General features: G+C 50.2%; 1 protein-coding gene across 1 annotated transcript in view; it reads right to left on the bottom strand.

Moving 5' to 3' along the window:
- LOC141171900 (uncharacterized) overlaps positions 1 to 24,883 on the bottom strand; it is an 87,076-nt gene extending 62,193 nt beyond the window's left edge. The window contains exon 1 of the mRNA XM_073655536.1: positions 24,789 to 24,883. The gene's annotated coding sequence lies outside the window, so the exon portion shown is untranslated. The remainder of the gene's footprint in view (positions 1 to 24,788) is intronic.
- Positions 24,884 to 25,167: the final 284 nt, after the last annotated feature.

Here is a 25,167-nt window from a genome sequence, read left to right as displayed (position 1 = left end):
ATACATAATGCATAAGGGGCATTACACTGTGTGGGGGCATCATACATACTGCATAAGGGGCATAATGGGGGCATTACACTGTGTGGGGGCATCATACATACTGCATAAGGGGCATAATGGGGGCATTACACTGTGTGGGGGCATCATACATACTGCATAAGGGGCATAATGGGGGCATTACACTGTGTGAGGGCATCATACATATTGCATAAAGGGCATAATGGGGGCATTACACTGTGTGGGGGCATCATACATCCTGCATAAGGGGCATAATGGGGGCATTACACTGTGTGGGGGCATCATACATCCTGCATAAGGAGCATAATGGGGGCATTACAATGTGTGGGGGCATCATACATCCTGCATAAGGGGTATAATGGGGGCTTCATACATCCTGCATAAGGGGCATAATGGGGGCATCATACATACTGCATAAGGGGCATAATGGGGGCATTACACTGTGTGGGGGCATCATACATACTGCATAAGGGGCATAATGGGGCATTACACTGTGTGGGGGCATGATACATACTGCATAAGGGGCATAATGTGGGCATTACACTGTGTGGGGGGCATCATACATCCTGCATAAGGAGCATAATGGGGGCATTACACTGTGTGTTGGCATCATACATACTGCATAAGGGGCATAATGGGGGCATTACACTGTGGGGGCATCATACATCTTGCATAAGGGGCATAATGGGGGCATTACACTGTGTGGGGGCATCATACATCCTGCATAAGGGGCATAATGGGGGCATTACACTGTGTGGGGGCATCATACATCCTGCATAAGGAGCATAATGGGGGCATTACAATGTGTGGGGGCATCATACATTTTGCATAAGGGGCATAATGGGGGCATTACACTGTGTGGGGGCATCATACATCCTGCATAAGGAGCATAATGGGGGCATTACACTGTGTGGGGGCATCATACATACTGCATAAGGGGCATAATGGGGGCATTACACTGTGTGGGGGCATCATACATCCTGCATAAGGGGCATAATGGGGGCATTACACTGTGTGGGGGCATCATACATCCTGCATAAGGGGCATAATGGGGGCATTACACTGTGTGGTGGGCATCATACATCCTGCATAAGGGGCATAATGGGGGCATTACACTGTGTGGGGGCATCGTACATACTGCATAAGGGGCATAATGGGGGCATTACACTGTGTGGGGGCATCATACATCCTGCATAAGGGGCATAATGGGGGCATTACACTGTGTGGGGGCTTCATACATCCTGCATAAGGGGCATAATGGGGGCATTACACTGTGCGGGGCATCATACATACTGCATAAGGGGCATAATGGGGGCATTACACTGTGTGGGGGCATCATACATCCTGCATAAGGAGCATAATGGGGGCATTACAATGTGTGGGGGCATCATACATCCTGCATAAGGGGCATAATGGGGGCATCATACATACTGCATAAGGGGCATAATGGGGGCATCATACATACTGCATAAGGGGCATTACACTGTGTGGGGGCATCATACATACTGCATAAGGGGTATAATGGGGGCATTACACTGTGTGGGGGGCATCATACATCCTGCATAAGGAGAATAATGGGGGCATTACACTGTGTGTTGGCATCATACATACTGCATAAGGGGCATAATGGGGGCATTACACTGTGGGGGCATCATACATCTTGCATAAGGGGCATAATGGGGGCATTACACTGTGTGGGGGCATCATACATCCTGCATAAGGGGCATAATGGGGGCATTACACTGTGTGGGGGCATCATACATCCTGCATAAGGAGCATAATGGGGGCATTACACTGTGTGGGGGCATCATACATTTTGCATAAGGGGCATAATGGGGGCATTACACTGTGTGGGGGCATCATACATCCTGCATAAGGAGCATAATGGGGGCATTACACTGTGTGGGGCATCATACATACTGCATAAGGGGCATAATGGGGGCATTACACTGTGTGGGGGCATCGTACATACTGCATAAGGGGCATAATGGGGGCATTACACTGTGTGGGGGCATCATACATCCTGCATAAGGGGCATAATGGGGGCATTACACTGTGTGGGGGCATCATACATCCTGCATAAGGGGCATAATGGGGGCATTACACTGTGTGGGGGGCATCATGCATAAGGGGCATAATGGGGGCATTACACTGTGTGGGGGGCATCATACATACTGCATAAGGGGCATAATGGGGGCATTATACAGTGGGGGGCATCATACATACTGCATAAGGGGCATAATGGGGGCATTACACTGTGTGGGGGCATCATACATGCTGCATAAGGGGCATTACACTGTGTGGGGGCATCACACATCCTGCATAAGGGGCATAATGGGGGTATTACACTGTGTGTTGGCATCATACATACTGTATAAGGGGCATAATGGGGGCATCACACATCCTGCATAAGGGGCATAGTGGGGGCATTACACTGTGTGGGGCATCATACATTCTGCATAAGGGGCATAATGGGGGCATTACACTGTGTGGGGGGCATCATGCATCCTGCATAAGGGGCATAATGGGGGCATTACACTGTGTGGGGGACATCATACATACTGCATAAGGGGCATAATGGGGGCATTACACTGTGTGGGGGCATCATCCATCTTGCATAAGGGGCATAATGGGGGCATTACACTGTGTGAGGGGCATCATACATACTGTATAAGGGGCATAATGGGGGTATTACATTGTGTGGGGGAATCATACAAACTGCATAAGGGGCATAATGGGGGCATTACACTGTGTGGGGGCATCATACATACTGCATAAAGGGCATAATGGGGGCATTACACTGTGTGGGGGACATCATACATACTGCATAAGGGGCATAATGGGGGCATTACACTGTGTGGGGGCATCATCCATCCTGCATAAGGGGCATAATGGGGGCATTACACTGTGTGAGGGGCATCATACATACTGCATAAGGGGCATAATGGGGGCATTATACTGTGTGAGGGGCATCATACATACTGCATAAGGGGCATAATGGGGGCATTACACTGTGTGGGGGCATCATACATCCTGCATAAGGGGCATAATGGGGGCATTACACTGTGTGGGGGCATCATACATCCTGCATAAGGGGCATAAGGGGCATAATGGGGGCATTAGACTGTGTGGGGGCATCATACATCCTGCATAATGGGGGCATTACACTGTGTGGGGGCATCATACATCCTGCATAAGGGGCATAATGGGGGCATTACACTGTGGGGGGCATCACACATCCTGCATAAGGAGCATAATGGGGGCATTACACTGTGGGGGGCATCATACATCCTGCATAAGGAGCATAATGGGGGCATTACACTGTGTGGGGGCATCATACATCCTGCATAAGGGGCATAATTGGGGCATTACACTGTGTGGGGGCATCATACATCCTGCATAAGGGGCATAAAGGGGGCATTACACTGTGTGGGGGCATCATACATCCTGCATAAGGGGAATAATGGGGGCATTACACTGTGTGGGGGCATCATACATCCTGCATAAGGGGCATAATGGGGGCATTACACTGTGTGGGGGGCATCATACATCCTGCATAAGGGGCATAATGGGGGCATTACACTGTGTGGGGGCATCATACATCCTGCATAAGGGGCATAATGGGGCATTACACTGTGTGGGGGCATCATACATCCTGCATAAGGGGCATAATGGGGCATTACAATGTGTGGGGGGCATCATACATCCAGCATAAGGAGCATAATGGGGGCAATACACGGTGTGGGGGCATCATACATACTGCATAAGGGGCATAATGGGGGCATTACACTGTGTGGGGGCATCATACATACTGCATAAGGGGCATAATGGGGGCATTACACTGTGTGGGGGGCATCATACATACTGCATAAGGGGCATAATGGGGGCATTACACTGTGTGGGAGCATCATACATACTGCATAAGGGGCATAATGGGGGCATTACACTGTGTGGGGGCATCATACATCCTACATAAGTGGTATAATGGAGGCATTACACTGTGTGGGGGGCATCAGACATCCTGCATAAGGGGCATAATGGGGGCATTACACTGTCTGGGGGCATCATACATACTGCATAAGGGGCATAATAGGGACATTGCACTGTGTGGGGGCATCATACATACTGCATAAGGGGCATAATGGGGGCATTACAGTGTGTGGGGGCATCATACATACTGCATAAGGGGCATAATGGGGGCATTACACTGTGTGGGGGCATCATACATACTGCATAAGGGGCATAATGGGGGCATTACACTGTGTGGGGGCATCATACATACTGCATAAGGGGCATAATGGGGGCATCATACATCCTGCATAAGGAGCATAATGGGGGCATTACACTGTGTGTTGGCATCATACATACTGCATAAGGGGCATAATGGGGGCATTACACTGTGTGGGGGCATCATACATCTTGCATAAGGGGCATAATGGGGGCATTACACTGCGTGGGGGCATCATACATCTTGCATAAGGGGCATAATGGGGGCATTACAGTGTGTGTGGGGGCATCATACATCCTGCATAAGGGGCATAATGGGGGCATTACACTGTGTGGGGGCATCATACATCCTGCATAAGGGGCATAATGGGGGCATTACACTGTGTGGTGGGCATCATACATCCTGCATAAGGGGCATAATGGGGGCATCATACATACTGCATAAGGGGCATAATGGGGGCATTACACTGTGTGGGGGCATCATGGGGGCATTACACTGTGTGGGGGCATCATGGGGATATTACACTGTGTGGGGGCATCATACATGCTGCATAAGGGGCATTACACTGTGTGGGGGCATCACACATCCTGCATAAGGGGCATAATGGGGGCATCATACATACTGCATAAGGGGCATAGTGGGGGCATTACACTGTGTGGGGGCATCATGCATCCTGCATAAGGGGCTATAATGGGAGCATTACACTGTGTGGGGTCAAAATACATACTGCATAAGGGGCATAGTGGGGGCATTACACTGTGTGGGGGCATCATACATACTGCATAAGGGGCATAATGGGGGCATCATACATACTGCATAAGAGGCATAGTGGGGGCATTACACTGTGTGGGGGCATCATGCATACTGCATAAGGGGCATAATGGGGGCATCACACTGTGTGGGGGCATCATACATCCTGCATAAGGGGTATAATGGGGGCATTACACTGTGTGGGGGCATCATACATCCTGCATAAGGGGCATAATGGGGGCATTACACTGTGGGGGCATCATACATACTGCATAAGGGGAATAATGGGGGCATTACACTTTGGGGGCATCATACATATTGCATAAAGGGCATAATGGGGGCATTACAGTGTGTGGGGGCATCATAAATCCTGCATAAGGGGCATAATGGGGGCATTACACTGCGTGTGGGCATCATACATACTGCATAAGGGGCATAATGGGGGCATTACGCTGTGGGGGCGTCATACATACTGCATAAGGGGCATAATGGGGGCATTACACAGTGGGGGGCATCATACATACTGCATAAGGGGCATAATGGGGGCATTACACTGTGTGGGGGCATCATACATGCTGCATAAGGGGCATTACACTGTGTGGGGGCATCACACATCCTGCATAAGGGGCATAATGGGGGTATTACACTGTGTGTTGGCATCATACATACTGTATAAGGGGCATAATGGGGGCATCACACATCCTGCATAAGGGGCATAGTGGGGGCATTACACTGTGTGGGGCATCATACATTCTGCATAAGGGGCATAATGGGGGCATTACACTGTGTGGGGGGCATCATGCATCCTGCATAAGGGGCATAATGGGGGCATTACACTGTGTGGGGAACATCATACATACTGCATAAGGGGCATAACGGGGGCATTACACTGTGTGGGGGGCATCATGCATAAGGGGCATAATGGGGGCATTACACTGTGTGGGGGGCATCATACGTACTGCATAAGGGGCATAATGGGGGCATTATACAGTGGGGGGCATCATACATACTGCATAAGGGGCATAATGGGGGCATTACACTGTGTGGGGGCATCATACATGCTGCATAAGGGGCATTACACTGTGTGGGGGCATCACACATCCTGCATAAGGGGCATAATGGGGGTATTACACTGTGTGTTGGCATCATACATACTGTATAAGGGGCATAATGGGGGCATCACACATCCTGCATAAGGGGCATAGTGGGGGCATTACACTGTGTGGGGCATCATACATTCTGCATAAGGGGCATAATGGGGGCATTACACTGTGTGGGGGGCATCATGCATCCTGCATAAGGGGCATAATGGGGGCATTACACTGTGTGGGGGACATCATACATACTGCATAAGGGGCATAATGGGGGCATTACACTGTGTGGGGGCATCATCCATCTTGCATAAGGGGCATAATGGGGGCATTACACTGTGTGAGGGGCATCATACATACTGTATAAGGGGCATAATGGGGGTATTACATTGTGTGGGGGAATCATACAAACTGCATAAGGGGCATAATGGGGGCATTACACTGTGTGGGGGCATCATACATACTGCATAAAGGGCATAATGGGGGCATTACACTGTGTGGGGGACATCATACATACTGCATAAGGGGCATAATGGGGGCATTACACTGTGTGGGGGCATCATCCATCCTGCATAAGGGGCATAATGGGGGCATTACACTGTGTGAGGGGCATCATACATACTGCATAAGGGGCATAATGGGGGCATTATACTGTGTGAGGGGCATCATACATACTGCATAAGGGGCATAATGGGGGCATTACACTGTGTGGGGGCATCATACATCCTGCATAAGGGGCATAATGGGGGCATTACACTGTGTGGGGGCATCATACATCCTGCATAAGGGGCATAAGGGGCATAATGGGGGCATTAGACTGTGTGGGGGCATCATACATCCTGCATAATGGGGGCATTACACTGTGTGGGGGCATCATACATCCTGCATAAGGGGCATAATGGGGGCATTACACTGTGGGGGGCATCACACATCCTGCATAAGGAGCATAATGGGGGCATTACACTGTGGGGGGCATCATACATCCTGCATAAGGAGCATAATGGGGGCATTACACTGTGTGGGGGCATCATACATCCTGCATAAGGGGCATAATTGGGGCATTACACTGTGTGGGGGCATCATACATCCTGCATAAGGGGCATAAAGGGGGCATTACACTGTGTGGGGGCATCATACATCCTGCATAAGGGGAATAATGGGGGCATTACACTGTGTGGGGGCATCATACATCCTGCATAAGGGGCATAATGGGGGCATTACACTGTGTGGGGGGCATCATACATCCTGCATAAGGGGCATAATGGGGGCATTACACTGTGTGGGGGCATCATACATCCTGCATAAGGGGCATAATGGGGCATTACACTGTGTGGGGGCATCATACATCCTGCATAAGGGGCATAATGGGGCATTACAATGTGTGGGGGGCATCATACATCCAGCATAAGGAGCATAATGGGGGCAATACACGGTGTGGGGGCATCATACATACTGCATAAGGGGCATAATGGGGGCATTACACTGTGTGGGGGCATCATACATACTGCATAAGGGGCATAATGGGGGCATTACACTGTGTGGGGGGCATCATACATACTGCATAAGGGGCATAATGGGGGCATTACACTGTGTGGGAGCATCATACATACTGCATAAGGGGCATAATGGGGGCATTACACTGTGTGGGGGCATCATACATCCTACATAAGTGGTATAATGGAGGCATTACACTGTGTGGGGGGCATCAGACATCCTGCATAAGGGGCATAATGGGGGCATTACACTGTCTGGGGGCATCATACATACTGCATAAGGGGCATAATAGGGACATTGCACTGTGTGGGGGCATCATACATACTGCATAAGGGGCATAATGGGGGCATTACAGTGTGTGGGGGCATCATACATACTGCATAAGGGGCATAATGGGGGCATTACACTGTGTGGGGGCATCATACATACTGCATAAGGGGCATAATGGGGGCATTACACTGTGTGGGGGCATCATACATACTGCATAAGGGGCATAATGGGGGCATCATACATCCTGCATAAGGAGCATAATGGGGGCATTACACTGTGTGTTGGCATCATACATACTGCATAAGGGGCATAATGGGGGCATTACACTGTGTGGGGGCATCATACATCTTGCATAAGGGGCATAATGGGGGCATTACACTGCGTGGGGGCATCATACATCTTGCATAAGGGGCATAATGGGGGCATTACAGTGTGTGTGGGGGCATCATACATCCTGCATAAGGGGCATAATGGGGGCATTACACTGTGTGGGGGCATCATACATCCTGCATAAGGGGCATAATGGGGGCATTACACTGTGTGGTGGGCATCATACATCCTGCATAAGGGGCATAATGGGGGCATCATACATACTGCATAAGGGGCATAATGGGGGCATTACACTGTGTGGGGGCATCATGGGGGCATTACACTGTGTGGGGGCATCATGGGGATATTACACTGTGTGGGGGCATCATACATGCTGCATAAGGGGCATTACACTGTGTGGGGGCATCACACATCCTGCATAAGGGGCATAATGGGGGCATCATACATACTGCATAAGGGGCATAGTGGGGGCATTACACTGTGTGGGGGCATCATGCATCCTGCATAAGGGGCTATAATGGGAGCATTACACTGTGTGGGGTCAAAATACATACTGCATAAGGGGCATAATGGGGGAATTACGCTGTGGGGGCGTCATACATACTGCATAAGGGGCATAGTGGGGGCATTACACTGTGTGGGGGCATCATACATACTGCATAAGGGGCATAATGGGGGCATCATACATACTGCATAAGAGGCATAGTGGGGGCATTACACTGTGTGGGGGCATCATGCATACTGCATAAGGGGCATAATGGGGGCATCACACTGTGTGGGGGCATCATACATCCTGCATAAGGGGTATAATGGGGGCATTACACTGTGTGGGGGCATCATACATCCTGCATAAGGGGCATAATGGGGGCATTACACTGTGGGGGCATCATACATACTGCATAAGGGGAATAATGGGGGCATTACACTTTGGGGGCATCATACATATTGCATAAAGGGCATAATGGGGGCATTACAGTGTGTGGGGGCATCATAAATCCTGCATAAGGGGCATAATGGGGGCATTACACTGCGTGTGGGCATCATACATACTGCATAAGGGGCATAATGGGGGCATTACGCTGTGGGGGCGTCATACATACTGCATAAGGGGCATAATGGGGGCATTACACAGTGGGGGGCATCATACATACTGCATAAGGGGCATAATGGGGGCATTACACTGTGTGGGGGCATCATACATGCTGCATAAGGGGCATTACACTGTGTGGGGGCATCACACATCCTGCATAAGGGGCATAATGGGGGTATTACACTGTGTGTTGGCATCATACATACTGTATAAGGGGCATAATGGGGGCATCACACATCCTGCATAAGGGGCATAGTGGGGGCATTACACTGTGTGGGGCATCATACATTCTGCATAAGGGGCATAATGGGGGCATTACACTGTGTGGGGGGCATCATGCATCCTGCATAAGGGGCATAATGGGGGCATTACACTGTGTGGGGAACATCATACATACTGCATAAGGGGCATAACGGGGGCATTACACTGTGTGGGGGGCATCATGCATAAGGGGCATAATGGGGGCATTACACTGTGTGGGGGGCATCATACGTACTGCATAAGGGGCATAATGGGGGCATTATACAGTGGGGGGCATCATACATACTGCATAAGGGGCATAATGGGGGCATTACACTGTGTGGGGGCATCATACATGCTGCATAAGGGGCATTACACTGTGTGGGGGCATCACACATCCTGCATAAGGGGCATAATGGGGGTATTACACTGTGTGTTGGCATCATACATACTGTATAAGGGGCATAATGGGGGCATCACACATCCTGCATAAGGGGCATAGTGGGGGCATTACACTGTGTGGGGCATCATACATTCTGCATAAGGGGCATAATGGGGGCATTACACTGTGTGGGGGGCATCATGCATCCTGCATAAGGGGCATTACACTGTGTGGGGGACATCATACATACTGCATAAGGGGCATAATGGGTCATTACACTGTGTGGGGGCATCATCCATCTTGCATAAGGGGCATAATGGGGGCATTACACTGTGTGAGGGGCATCATACATACTGTATAAGGGGCATAATGGGGGTATTACATTGTGTGGGGGAATCATACAAACTGCATAAGGGGCATAATGGGGGCATTACACTGTGTGGGGGCATCATACATACTGCATAAAGGGCATAATGGGGGCATTACACTGTGTGGGGGACATCATACATACTGCATAAGGGGCATAATGGGGGCATTACACTGTGTGGGGGCATCATCCATCCTGCATAAGGGGCATAATGGGGGCATTACACTGTGTGAGGGGCATCATACATACTGCATAAGGGGCATAATGGGGGCATTATACTGTGTGAGGGGCATCATACATACTGCATAAGGGGCATAATGGGGGCATTACACTGTGTGGGGGCATCATACATCCTGCATAAGGGGCATAATGGGGGCATTACACTGTGTGGGGGCATCATACATCCTGCATAAGGGGCATAAGGGGCATAATGGGGGCATTAGACTGTGTGGGGGCATCATACATCCTGCATAATGGGGGCATTACACTGTGTGGGGGCATCATACATCCTGCATAAGGGGCATAATGGGGGCATTACACTGTGGGGGGCATCACACATCCTGCATAAGGAGCATAATGGGGGCATTAAACTGTGGGGGGCATCATACATCCTGCATAAGGAGCATAATGGGGGCATTACACTGTGTGGGGGCATCATACATCCTGCATAAGGGGCATAATTGGGGCATTACACTGTGTGGGGGCATCATACATCCTGCATAAGGGGCATAAAGGGGGCATTACACTGTGTGGGGGCATCATACATCCTGCATAAGGGGAATAATGGGGGCATTACACTGTGTGGGGGCATCATACATCCTGCATAAGGGGCATAATGGGGGCATTACACTGTGTGGGGGGCATCATACATCCTGCATAAGGGGCATAATGGGGGCATTACACTGTGTGGGGGCATCATACATCCTGCATAAGGGGCATAATGGGGCATTACACTGTGTGGGGGCATCATACATCCTGCATAAGGGGCATAATGGGGCATTACAATGTGTGGGGGGCATCATACATCCAGCATAAGGAGCATAATGGGGGCAATACACGGTGTGGGGGCATCATACATACTGCATAAGGGGCATAATGGGGGCATTACACTGTGTGGGGGCATCATACATACTGCATAAGGGGCATAATGGGGGCATTACACTGTGTGGGGGGCATCATACATACTGCATAAGGGGCATAATGGGGGCATTACACTGTGTGGGAGCATCATACATACTGCATAAGGGGCATAATGGGGGCATTACACTGTGTGGGGGCATCATACATCCTACATAAGTGGTATAATGGAGGCATTACACTGTGTGGGGGGCATCAGACATCCTGCATAAGGGGCATAATGGGGGCATTACACTGTCTGGGGGCATCATACATACTGCATAAGGGGCATAATAGGGACATTGCACTGTGTGGGGGCATCATACATACTGCATAAGGGGCATAATGGGGGCATTACAGTGTGTGGGGGCATCATACATACTGCATAAGGGGCATAATGGGGGCATTACACTGTGTGGGGGCATCATACATACTGCATAAGGGGCATAATGGGGGCATTACACTGTGTGGGGGCATCATACATACTGCATAAGGGGCATAATGGGGGCATCATACATCCTGCATAAGGAGCATAATGGGGGCATTACACTGTGTGTTGGCATCATACATACTGCATAAGGGGCATAATGGGGGCATTACACTGTGTGGGGGCATCATACATCTTGCATAAGGGGCATAATGGGGGCATTACACTGTGTGGGGGCATCATACATCTTGCATAAGGGGCATAATGGGGGCATTACAGTGTGTGTTGGCATCATACATCCTGCGTAAGGGGCATAATGGGGGCATTACACTGTGTGGGGGGCATCATACATCCTGCATAAGGAGCATAATGGGGGCATTACACTGTGTGGTGGCATCATACATACTGCATAAGGGGCATAATGGGGGCATTACACTGTGTGGGGGCATCATACATCCTGCGTAAGGGGCATAATGGGGGCATTACACTGTGTGGGGGGCATCATACATCCTGCATAAGGAGCATAATGGGGGCATTACACTGTGTGGGGGCATCATACATACTGCATAAGGGGCATAATGGGGGCATTACACTGTGTGGGGGCATCATACATCCTACATAAGTGGTATAATGGGGGCATTACACTGTGTGGGGGGCATCATACATCCTGCATAAGGGGCATAATGGGGCATCATACATAATGCATAAGGGGCATAATGGGGGCATCATACATACTGCATAAGGGGCATTACAGTGTGTGGGGGCATCATACATACTGCATAAGGGGCATAATGGGGGCATTACAATGTGTGGGGGCATCATACATACTGCATAAGGGGCATAATGGGGGCATTACACTGTGTGGGGGCATCATACATCCTGCATAAGGGGCATAATGGGGGCATTACACTGTGTGGGGGCATCATACATCCTGCATAAGGAGCATAATGGGGGCATTACACTGTGTGGGGGCATCATACATCCTGCATAAGGGGTATAATGGGGGCTTCATACATCCTGCATAAGGGGCATAATGGGGGCATCATACATACTGCATAAGGGGCATAATGGGGGCATTACACTGTGTGGGGGCATCATACATACTGCATAAGGGGCATAATGGGGCATTACACTGTGTGGGGGCATGATACATACTGCATAAGGGGCATAATGTGGGCATTACACTGTGTGGGGGGCATCATACATCCTGCATAAGGAGCATAATGGGGGCATTACACTGTGTTGGCATCATACATACTGCATAAGGGGCATAATGGGGGCATTACACTGTGGGGGCATCATACATCCCGCATAAGGGGCATTACGATGTGGGGGGCATCATACATACTGCATAAGGGGCATAATGGGGGCATTACACTGTGTGGGGGCATCATGGGGGCATTACACTGTGTGGGGGCATCATGGGGATATTACACTGTGTGGGGGCATCATACATGCTGCATAAGGGGCATTACACTGTGTGGGGGCATCACACATCCTGCATAAGGGGCATAATGGGGGCATCATACATACTGCATAAGGGGCATAGTGGGGGCATTACACTGTGTGGGGGCATCATGCATACTGCATAAGGGGCATAATGGGGGCATCACACTGTGTGGGGGCATCATACATCCTGCATAAGGGGTATAATGGGGGCATTACACTGTGTGGGGGCATCATACATCCTGCATAAGGGGCATAATGGGGGCATTACACTGTGGGGGCATCATACATACTGCATAAGGGGAATAATGGGGGCATTACACTTTGGGGGCATCATACATATTGCATAAAGGGCATAATGGGGGCATTACACTGTGTGGGGGCATCATACATCCTGCATAAGGGGCATAATGGGGGCATTACACTGCGTGTGGGCATCATACATACTGCATAAGGGGCATAATGGGGGCATTACGCTGTGGGGGCGTCATACATACTGCATAAGGGGCATAATGGGGGCATTACACAGTGGGGGGCATCATACATACTGCATAAGGGGCATAATGGGGGCATTACACTGCGTGGGGGCATCATACATGCTGCATAAGGGGCATTACACTGTGTGGGGGCATCACACATCCTGCATAAGGGGCATAATGGGGGTATTACACTGTGTGTTGGCATCATACATACTGTATAAGGGGCATAATGGGGGCATCACACATCCTGCATAAGGGGCATAGTGGGGGCATTACACTGTGTGGGGCATCATACATTCTGCATAAGGGGCATAATGGGGGCATTACACTGTGTGGGGGGCATCATGCATCCTGCATAAGGGGCATAATGGGGGCATTACGCTGTGGGGGCGTCATACATACTGCATAAGAGGCATAGTGGGGGCATTACACTGTGTGGGGGCATCATGCATACTGCATAAGGGGCATAATGGGGGCATCACACTGTGTGGGGGCATCATACATCCTGCATAAGGGGTATAATGGGGGCATTACACTGTGTGGGGGCATCATACATCCTGCATAAGGGGCATAATGGGGGCATTACACTGTGGGGGCATCATACATACTGCATAAGGGGAATAATGGGGGCATTACACTTTGGGGGCATCATACATATTGCATAAAGGGCATAATGGGGGCATTACACTGTGTGGGGGCATCATACATCCTGCATAAGGGGCATAATGGGGGCATTACACTGCGTGTGGGCATCATACATACTGCATAAGGGGCATAATGGGGGCATTACGCTGTGGGGGCGTCATACATACTGCATAAGGGGCATAATGGGGGCATTACACAGTGGGGGGCATCATACATACTGCATAAGGGGCATAATGGGGGCATTACACTGTGTGGGGGCATCATACATGCTGCATAAGGGGCATTACACTGTGTGGGGGCATCACACATCCTACATAAGGGGCATAATGGGGGTATTACACTGTGTGTTGGCATCATACATACTGTATAAGGGGCATAATGGGGGCATCACACATCCTGCATAAGGGGCATAGTGGGGGCATTACACTGTGTGGGGCATCATACATTCTGCATAATGGGGGCATTACACTGTGTGGGGGGCATCATGCATCCTGCATAAGGGGCATAATGGGGGCATTACACTGTGTGGGGGACATCATACATACTGCATAACGGGCATAATGGGGGCATTACACTGTGTGGGGGGCATCATGCATAAGGGGCATAATGGGGGCATTACACTGTGTGGGGGGCATCATACATACTGCATAAGGGGCATAATGGGGGCATTATACAGTGGGGGGCATCATACATACTGCATAAGGGGCATAATGGGGGCATTACACTGTGTGGGGGCATCATACATGCTGCATAAGGGGCATTACACTGTGTGGGGGCATCACACATCCTGCATAAGGGGCATAATGGGGGTATTACACTGTGTGTTGGCATCATACATACTGTATAAGGGGCATAATGGGGGCATCACACATCCTGCATAAGGGGCATAGTGGGGGCATTACACTGTGTGGGGCATCATACATTCTGCATAAGGGGCATAATGGGGGCATTACACTGTGTGGGGGGCATCATGCATCCTGCATAAGGGGCATAATGGGGGCATTACACTGTGTGGGGGACATCATACATACTGCATAAGGGGCATAATGGGGGCATTACACTGTGTGGGGGCATCATCCATCTTGCATAAGGGGCATAATGGGGGCATTACACTGTGTGAGGGGCATCATACATACTGTATAAGGGGCATAATGGGGGTATTACATTGTGTGGGGGAATCATACAAACTGCATAAGGGGCATAATGGGGGCATTACACTGTGTGGGGGCATCATACATACTGCATAAGGGGCATAATGGGGGCATTACACTGTGTGGGGGACATCATACATACTGCATAAGGGGCATAATGGGGGCATTACACTGTGTGGGGGCATCATCCATCCTGCTTAAGGGGCATAATGGGGGCATTACACTGTGTGAGGGGCATCATACATACTGCATAAGGGGCATAATGGGGGCATTATACTGTGTGAGGGGCATCATACATACTGCATAAGGGGCATAATGGGGGCATTACACTGTGTGGGGGCATCATACATCCTGCATAAGGGGCATAATGGGGGCATTACACTGTGTGGGGGCATCATACATCCTGCATAAGGGGCATAAGGGGCATAATGGGGGCATTAGACTGTGTGGGGGCATCATACATCCTGCATAATGGGGGCATTACACTGTGTGGGGGCATCATACATCCTGCATAAGGGGTATAATGCGGGCATTACACTGTGTGGGGGCATCATACATCCTGCATAAGGGGCATAATGGGGGCATTACACTGTGGGGGGCATCATACATCCTGCATAAGGAGCATAATGGGGGCATTACACTGTGGGGGGCATCATACATCCTGCATAAGGAGCATAATGGGGGCATTACACTGTGTGGGGGCATCATACATCCTGCATAAGGGGCATAATTGGGGCATTACACTGTGTGGGGGCATCATACATCCTGCATAAGGGGCATAAAGGGGGCATTACACTGTGTGGGGGCATCATACATCCTGCATAAGGGGCATAATGGAGGCATTACACTGTGTGGGGGCATCATACATCCTGCATAAGGGGCATAATGGGGGCATTACACTGTGTGGGGGGCATCATACATCCTGCATAAGGGGCATAATGGGGGCATTACACTGTGTGGGGGCATCATACATCCTGCATAAGGGGCATAATGGGGCATTACACTGTGTGGGGGCATCATACATCCTGCATAAGGGGCATAATGGGGCATTACACTGTGTGGGGAGCATCATACATCCAGCATAAGGAGCATAATGGGGGCAATACACGGTGTGGGGGCATCATACATACTGCATAAGGGGCATAATGGGGGCATTACACTGTGTGGGGGCATCATACATACTGCATAAGGGGCATAATGGGGGCATTACACTGTGTGGGGGGCATCATACATACTGCATAAGGGGCATAATGGGGGCATTACACTGTGTGGGAGCATCATACATACTGCATAAGGGGCATAATGGGGGCATTACACTGTGTGGGGGCATCATACATCCTACATAAGTGGTATAATGGAGGCATTACACTGTGTGGGGGGCATCAGACATCCTGCATAAGGGGCATAATGGGGGCATTACACTGTCTGGGGGCATCATACATACTGCATAAGGGGCATAATAGGGACATTGCACTGTGTGGGGGCATCATACATACTGCATAAGGGGCATAATGGGGGCATTACAGTGTGTGGGGGCATCATACATACTGCATAAGGGGCATAATGGGGGCATTACACTGTGTGGGGGCATCATACATACTGCATAAGGGGCATAATGGGGGCATTACACTGTGTGGGGGCATCATACATACTGCATAAGGGGCATCATACATCCTGCATAAGGAGCATAATGGGGGCATTACACTGTGTGTTGGCATCATACATACTGCATAAGGGGCATAATGGGGGCATTACACTGTGTGGGGGCATCATACATCTTGCATAAGGGGCATAATGGGGGCATTACAGTGTGTGGGGGGCATCATACATCCTGCATAAGGAGCATAATGGGGGCATTACAATGTGTGGAGGCATCATACATCCTGCATAAGGGGCATAATGGGGGCATTACACTGTGTGGGGGCATCATACATCCTGCGTAAGGGGCATAATGGGGGCATTACACTGTGTGGGGGGCATCATACATCCTGCATAAGGAGCATAATGGGGGCATTACACTGTGTGGGGGCATCATACATACTGCATAAGGGGCATAATGGGGGCATTACACTGTGTGGGGGCATCATACATCCTACATAAGTGGTATAATGGGGGCATTACACTGTGTGGGGGGCATCATACATCCTGCATAAGGGGCATAATGGGGGCATCATACATAATGCATAAGGGGCATAATGGGGGCATCATACATACTGCATAAGGGGCATTACACTGTGTGGGGGCATCATACATACTGCATAAGGGGCATAATGGGGGCATTACACTGTGTGGGGGCATCATACATACTGCATAAGGGGCATAATGGGGGCATTACACTGTGTGGGGGCATCATACATACTGCATAAGGGGCATAATGGGGGCATTACACTGTGTGGGGGCATCATACATATTGCATAAAGGGCATAATGGGGGCATTACACTGTGTGGGGGCATCATACATCCTGCATAAGGGGCATAATGGGGGCATTACACTGTGTGGGGGCATCATACATCCTGCATAAGGAGCATAATGGGGGCATTACAATGTGTGGGGGCATCATACATCCTGCATAAGGGGTATAATGGGGGCTTCATACATCCTGCATAAGGGGCATAATGGGGGCATCATACATACTGCATAAGGGGCATAATGGGGGCATTACACTGTGTGGGGGCATCATACATACTGCATAAGGGGCATAATGGGGCATTACACTGTGTGGGGGCATGATACATACTGCATAAGGGGCATAATGTGGGCATTACACTGTGTGGGGGGCATCATACATCCTGCATAAGGAGCATAATGGGGGCATTACACTGTGTGTTGGCATCATACATACTGCATAAGGGGCATAATGGGGGCATTACACTGTGGGGGCATCATACATCTTGCATAAGGGGCATAATGGGGGCATTACACTGTGTGGGGGCATCATACATCCTGCATAAGGGGCATAATGGGGGCATTACACTGTGTGGGGGCATCATACATCCTGCATAAGGAGCATAATGGGGGCATTACAATGTGTGGGGGCATCATACATTTTGCATAAGGGGCATAATGGGGGCATTACACTGTGTGGGGGCATCATACATCCTGCATAAGGAGCATAATGGGGGCATTACACTGTGTGGGGGCATCATACATACTGCATAAGGGGCATAATGGGGGCATTACACTGTGTGGGGGCATCATACATCCTGCATAAGGGGCATAATGGGGGCATTACACTGTGTGGGGGCATCATACATCCTGCATAAGGGGCATAATGGGGGCATTACACTGTGTGGTGGGCATCATACATCCTGCATAAGGGGCATAATGGGGGCATTACACTGTGTGGGGGCATCGTACATACTGCATAAGGGGCATAATGGGGGCATTACACTGTGTGGGGGCATCATACATCCTGCATAAGGGGCATAATGGGGGCATTACACTGTGTGGGGGCTTCATACATCCTGCATAAGGGGCATAATGGGGGCATTACACTGTGCGGGGCATCATACATACTGCATAAGGGGCATAATGGGGGCATTACACTGTGTGGGGGCATCATACATCCTGCATAAGGAGCATAATGGGGGCATTACAATGTGTGGGGGCATCATACATCCTGCATAAGGGGCATAATGGGGGCATCATACATACTGCATAAGGGGCATAATGGGGGCATCATACATACTGCATAAGGGGCATTACACTGTGTGGGGGCATCATACATACTGCATAAGGGGCATAATGGGGGCATTACACTGTGTGGGGGGCATCATACATCCTGCATAAGGAGCATAATGGGGGCATTACACTGTGTGTTGGCATCATACATACTGCATAAGGGGCATAATGGGGGCATTACACTGTGGGGGCATCATACATCTTGCATAAGGGGCATAATGGGGGCATTACACTGTGTGGGGGCATCATACATCCTGCATAAGGGGCATAATGGGGGCATTACACTGTGTGAGGGCATCATACATCCTGCATAAGGAGCATAATGGGGGCATTACACTGTGTGGGGGCATCATACATTTTGCATAAGGGGCATAATGGGGGCATTACACTGTGTGGGGGCATCATACATCCTGCATAAGGAGCATAATGGGGGCATTACACTGTGTGGGGCATCATACATACTGCATAAGGGGCATAATGGGGGCATTACACTGTGTGGGGGCATCGTACATACTGCATAAGGGGCATAATGGGGGCATTACACTGTGTGGGGGCATCATACATCCTGCATAAGGGGCATAATGGGGGCATTACACTGTGTGGGGGCATCATACATCCTGCATAAGGGGCATAATGGGGGCATTACATTGTGGGGGCATCATACATTCTGCATAAGGGGCATAATGGGGGCATTACACTGTGTGGGGGCATCATACATCCTGCATAAGGGGCATAATGGGGGCATTACACTGTGTGGGGGCATCATACATCCTGCATAAGGGGCATAATGGGGGCATTACACTGTGTGGTGGGCATCATACATCCTGCATAAGGGGCATAATGGGGGCATTACACTGTGTGGGGGCATCGTACATACTGCATAAGGGGCATAATGGGGGCATTACACTGTGTGGGGGCATCATACATCCTGCATAAGGGGCATAATGGGGGCATTACACTGTGTGGGGGCTTCATACATCCTGCATAAGAGGCATAATGGGGGCATTACACTGTGCGGGGCATCATACATACTGCATAAGGGGCATAATGGGGGCATTACACTGTGTGGGGGCATCATACATCCTGCATAAGGAGCATAATGGGGGCATTACAATGTGTGGGGGCATCATACATCCTGCATAAGGGGCATAATGGGGGCATCATACATACTGCATAAGGGGCATTACACTGTGTGGGGGCATCATACATACTGCATAAGGGGCATAATGGGGGCATTACACTGTGTGGGGGCATCATACATCCTGCATAAGGGGCATAATGGGGGCATTACACTGTGGGGGCATCATACATACTGCATAAGGGGCATAATGGGGGCATTGCACTGTGTGGGGGCATCATACATCCTGCATAAGGGGCATAATGGGGGAATTACACTGTGTGGGGCATCATACATCCTGCATGAGGGGCATAATGGCGGCATTACACTGTGTGGGGGCATCATACATCCTGCATAAGGGGCATAATGGGGGCATTACACTGTGTGGGGGCATCATACATACTGCATAAGGGGCATAATGGGGGCATTACACTGTGTGGGGGCATCATACATACTGCATAAGGGGCATAATGGGGGCATTACACTGTGTGGGGGCATCATACATCCTGCATAAGGGGCATAATGGGGGCATTACACTGTGTGGTGGGCATCATACATCCTGCATAAGGGGCATAATGGGGGCATTACACTGTGTGGGGGCATCGTACATACTGCATAAGGGGCATAATGGGGGCATTACACTGTGTGGGGGCATCATACATCCTGCATAAGGGGCATAATGGGGGTATTACACTGTGTGGCGGCATCATACATCCTGCATAAGGGGCATAATGGGGGCATTACACTGTGGGGGCATCATACATACTGCATAAGGGGCATAATGGGGGCATTACACTGTGTGGGGGCATCATACATACTGCATAAGGGGCATAATGGGGGCATTACACTGTGTGGGGGCATCATACATCCTGCATAAGGGGCATAATGGGGGAATTACACTGTGTGGGGCATCATACATCCTGCATGAGAGGCATAATGGCGGCATTACACTGTGTGGGGGGCATCATACATCCTGCATAAGGGGCATAATGGGGGCATTACACTGTGGGGGCATCATACATCCTGCATAAGGGGCATAATGGGGGCATTACACTGTGTGGGGGCATCATACATCCTGCATAAGGGGCATAATGGGGGCATTACACTGTGTGGGGGCATCATACATCCTGTATAAGGGGTATAATGGGGGCATTATACTGTGGGGGCATCATACATACTGCATAAAGGGCATAATGGGGGCATTACACTGTGGAGGGGGCATCATACATCCTGTATAAGGGGCATAATGGGGGCATTACACTGTGTGGGGGCATCATACATACTGCATAAAGGGCATAATGGGGGCATTACACTGTGGGGGGCATCATACATCCAGTATAAGGGGCATAATGGGGGCATCATACATACTGCATAAAGGGCATAATGGGGGCATTACACTGTGGGGGGCATCATACATCCTGTATAAGGGGCATAATGGGGGCATTACACTGTGTGGGGGCATCATACATACTGCATAAGGGGTATAATGGGGGCATTACACTGTGTGGGGGCATCATATATCCTGCATAAGTGGCATAATGGGGGCATTACACTGTGTGGGGGCATCATACATCCTGCATAAGGGGCATAATGGGGGCATTACACTGTGTGGGGGCATCATACATCCTGTATAAGGGGCATAATGGGGGCATTACACTGTGTCGAGGCATCATACATCCTGCATAAGGGGCATAATGGGGGCATTACACTGTGTGGGGGCATCATACATTCTGCATAAGGGGCATAATGGGGGCATTACACTGTGTGGGGGCATCATACATCATGCATAAGGGGCATAATGGGGGCATTACACTGTGTGGGGGTATCACACATCCTGTATAAGGGGCATAATGGGGGCATTACACTGTGTGGAGGCATCATACATCCTGCATAAGGGGCATAATGGGGGCATTACACTGTGTTGAGGCATCACACACCCTGCATAAGGGGCATAATGGGGGCATTACACTGTGGGGGGCATCATACATCCTGCATAAGGGGCATAGTGGGGGAATCATACATCCTGCATAAGGGCAATAATGGGGGCATTACACTGTGTGGGGGGCATCATACATCCTGCATAAGGGGCATAATGGGGACATTACACTGTGTGGGGGCATCATGCATACTGTATAAGGGGCATAATGGGGGCATTACACTGTGGGGGGCATCATACATCCTGCATAAGGGGCATAATGGGGGCATTACACTGTGTGGGGACAACATACATCCTGCATAAGGGGCATAATGGGGGCATTACACTGTGTGGGGGCATCATACATCCTGCATAAGGGGCATAATGGGGGCATTACACTGTGTGGGGGGCATCATACATCCTGCATAAGGGGCATAATGGGGGCATTACACTGTGTGGGGGCATCAAACATCCTGCATAAGGGGCATAATGGGGGCATTACACTGTGTGGGGGGCATCATACATCCTGCATAAGGGGCATAATGGGGGCATTACACTGTGGGGGCATCATACATCCTGCATAAGGGGCATAATGTGGACATTACACTGTGTGGGGGCATCATACATACTGCATAAGGGGCATAATGGGGGCATTACACTGTGGGGGCATCATACATCCTGCATAAAGGGCATAATGGGGGCATTACACTGTGTGGGGCATCATACATCCTGTATAAGTGGCATAATGGGGACATTACACTGTGGGGGCATCATACATACTGCATAAAGGGCATAATGGGGGCATTACACTGTGGGGGGCATCATACATCCTGTATAAGGGGCATAATGGGGGCATTACACTGTGTGGGGGCATCATACATCCTGCATAAGGGGTATAATGGGGGCATTACACTGTGTGGGGGCATCATACATCCTGCATAAGGGGCATAATGGGGGCATTACACTGTGTGGGGGCATCATACATCCTGTATAAGGGGCATAATGGGGGCATTACACTGTGTGGGGGCATCATACATACTGCATAAGGGGCATAATGGGGGCATTACACTGTGGGGGGCATCATACATCCTGTATAAGGGGCATAATGGGGGCATTACACTGTGGGGGCATCGTACATACTGCTTAAGGGGCATAATGGGGGCATTACACTGTGTGGGGGCATCATACATACTGCATAAGGGGCATAATGGGGGTATTACACTGTGTGGGGGCATCATATATCCTGCATAAGGGGCATAATGGGGGCATTACACTGTGGGGGCATCATACATACTGCATAAGGGGCATAATGGGGGAATTACACTGTGTGGGGCATCATACATCCTGCATGAGGGGCATAATGGGGGCATTACACTGTGGGGGCATCATACATCCTGCATAAGGGGCATAATGGGGGCATCATAATCCTGCATAAGGGGCATAATGGGGACATTACACTGTGTGGGGGCATCATACATACTGCATAAGGGGCATAATGGGGGCATTACACTGTGGGGGCATCATACATCCTGCATAAAGGGCATAATGGGGGCATTACACTGTGGGGGGCATCATACATCCTGTATAAGGGGCATAATGGGGACATTACACTGTGGGGGCATCATACATACTGCATAAAGGGCATAATGGGGGCATTACACTGTGGGGGGCATCATACATCCTGTATAAGGGGCATAATGGAGGCATTACACTGTGTGGGGGCATCATACATCCTGCATAAGGGGTATAATGGGGGCATTACACTGTGTGGGGGCATCATACATCCTGCATAAGGGGCATAATGGGGGCATTACACTGTGTGGGGGCATCATACATCCTGCATAAGGGGCATAATGGGGGCATTACACTGTGTGGGGGCATCATACATACTGCATAAGGGGCATCATACATCCTGTATAAGGGGCATAATGGGGGCATTACACTGTGTGGGGGCATCATACATACTGCATAAGGGGCATAATGGGGGCATTACACTGTGGGGGGCATCATACATCCTGTATAAGGGGCATAATGGGGACATTACACTGTGGGGGCATCATACATCCTGCATAAGAGGCATAATGGGGGCATTACATTGTGTGGGGGCATCATACATCCTGCATAAGGGGCATAATGGGGGCATTACACTGTGTGGGGGCATCATACATCCTGCATAAGGGGCATAATGGGGACATTACACTGTGTGGGGGCATCATACATACTGTATAAGGGGCATAATGGGGGCATTACACTGTGTGGGGGCATCATACATCCTGCATAAGGGGCATAATGGGGGCATTACACTGTGTGGGGGCATTATACATACTGTATAAGGGGCATAATGGGGGCATTACACTGTGGGGGTCCTGTACTCTGAGAACAATACGTTTCCTCCCTTCCTGTCTCCATAGTTGGGTCGTATGTATCTATTACAGGAAACAGAACAGAAACCTTATGACTGTTATAAAGGGGCAACACAGGACCCCAAAAGAGCTTCCGTGCTGAAGGGATAAATGCCCTCTGCACCCAGTAACGGGGGTGTCCACATACCTCCACGTAGAGACTAAATCCAAATCGGCTAAAGGACCTCTGCTGACGTCATGCCCATGTGACCATGCAATTTGATGATGTCATCGGAAGGGGCTGGGCTTCATTCTTTATTACAAACCTATTACTGGTCTGGAAGGCGCCCTCTGCTGCTGGTTGCGGAGAGATGACGCCGAGCAGCTGAGAGGTTTTGGAGGCGCAGATAAGTGGATGTTCCTGCATGAGGGCTGCACAGGGGTGGTTTTGAAGGTGTGGGGACTAAGGGGGTCCTGTTACTTGCATTGAGCTGAGGGTCTGAGTGGGGAAGGTGCATGGAATTGTGTGTCGGGGTTCTTCGTGGAGAAAAAGGGGGGTCCTGTTACTTGCATAGTTTTGCATGGGG

This window comes from Phyllobates terribilis, unplaced genomic scaffold, assembly GCF_046119375.1.
Source record: "Phyllobates terribilis strain yellow unplaced genomic scaffold, ASM4611937v1 Scaffold_12__6_contigs__length_324123572, whole genome shotgun sequence".
NCBI classification, from domain to species: Eukaryota; Metazoa; Chordata; class Amphibia; order Anura; family Dendrobatidae; genus Phyllobates; species Phyllobates terribilis.
This window is presented reverse-complemented; position numbering and strand designations above follow the sequence as displayed.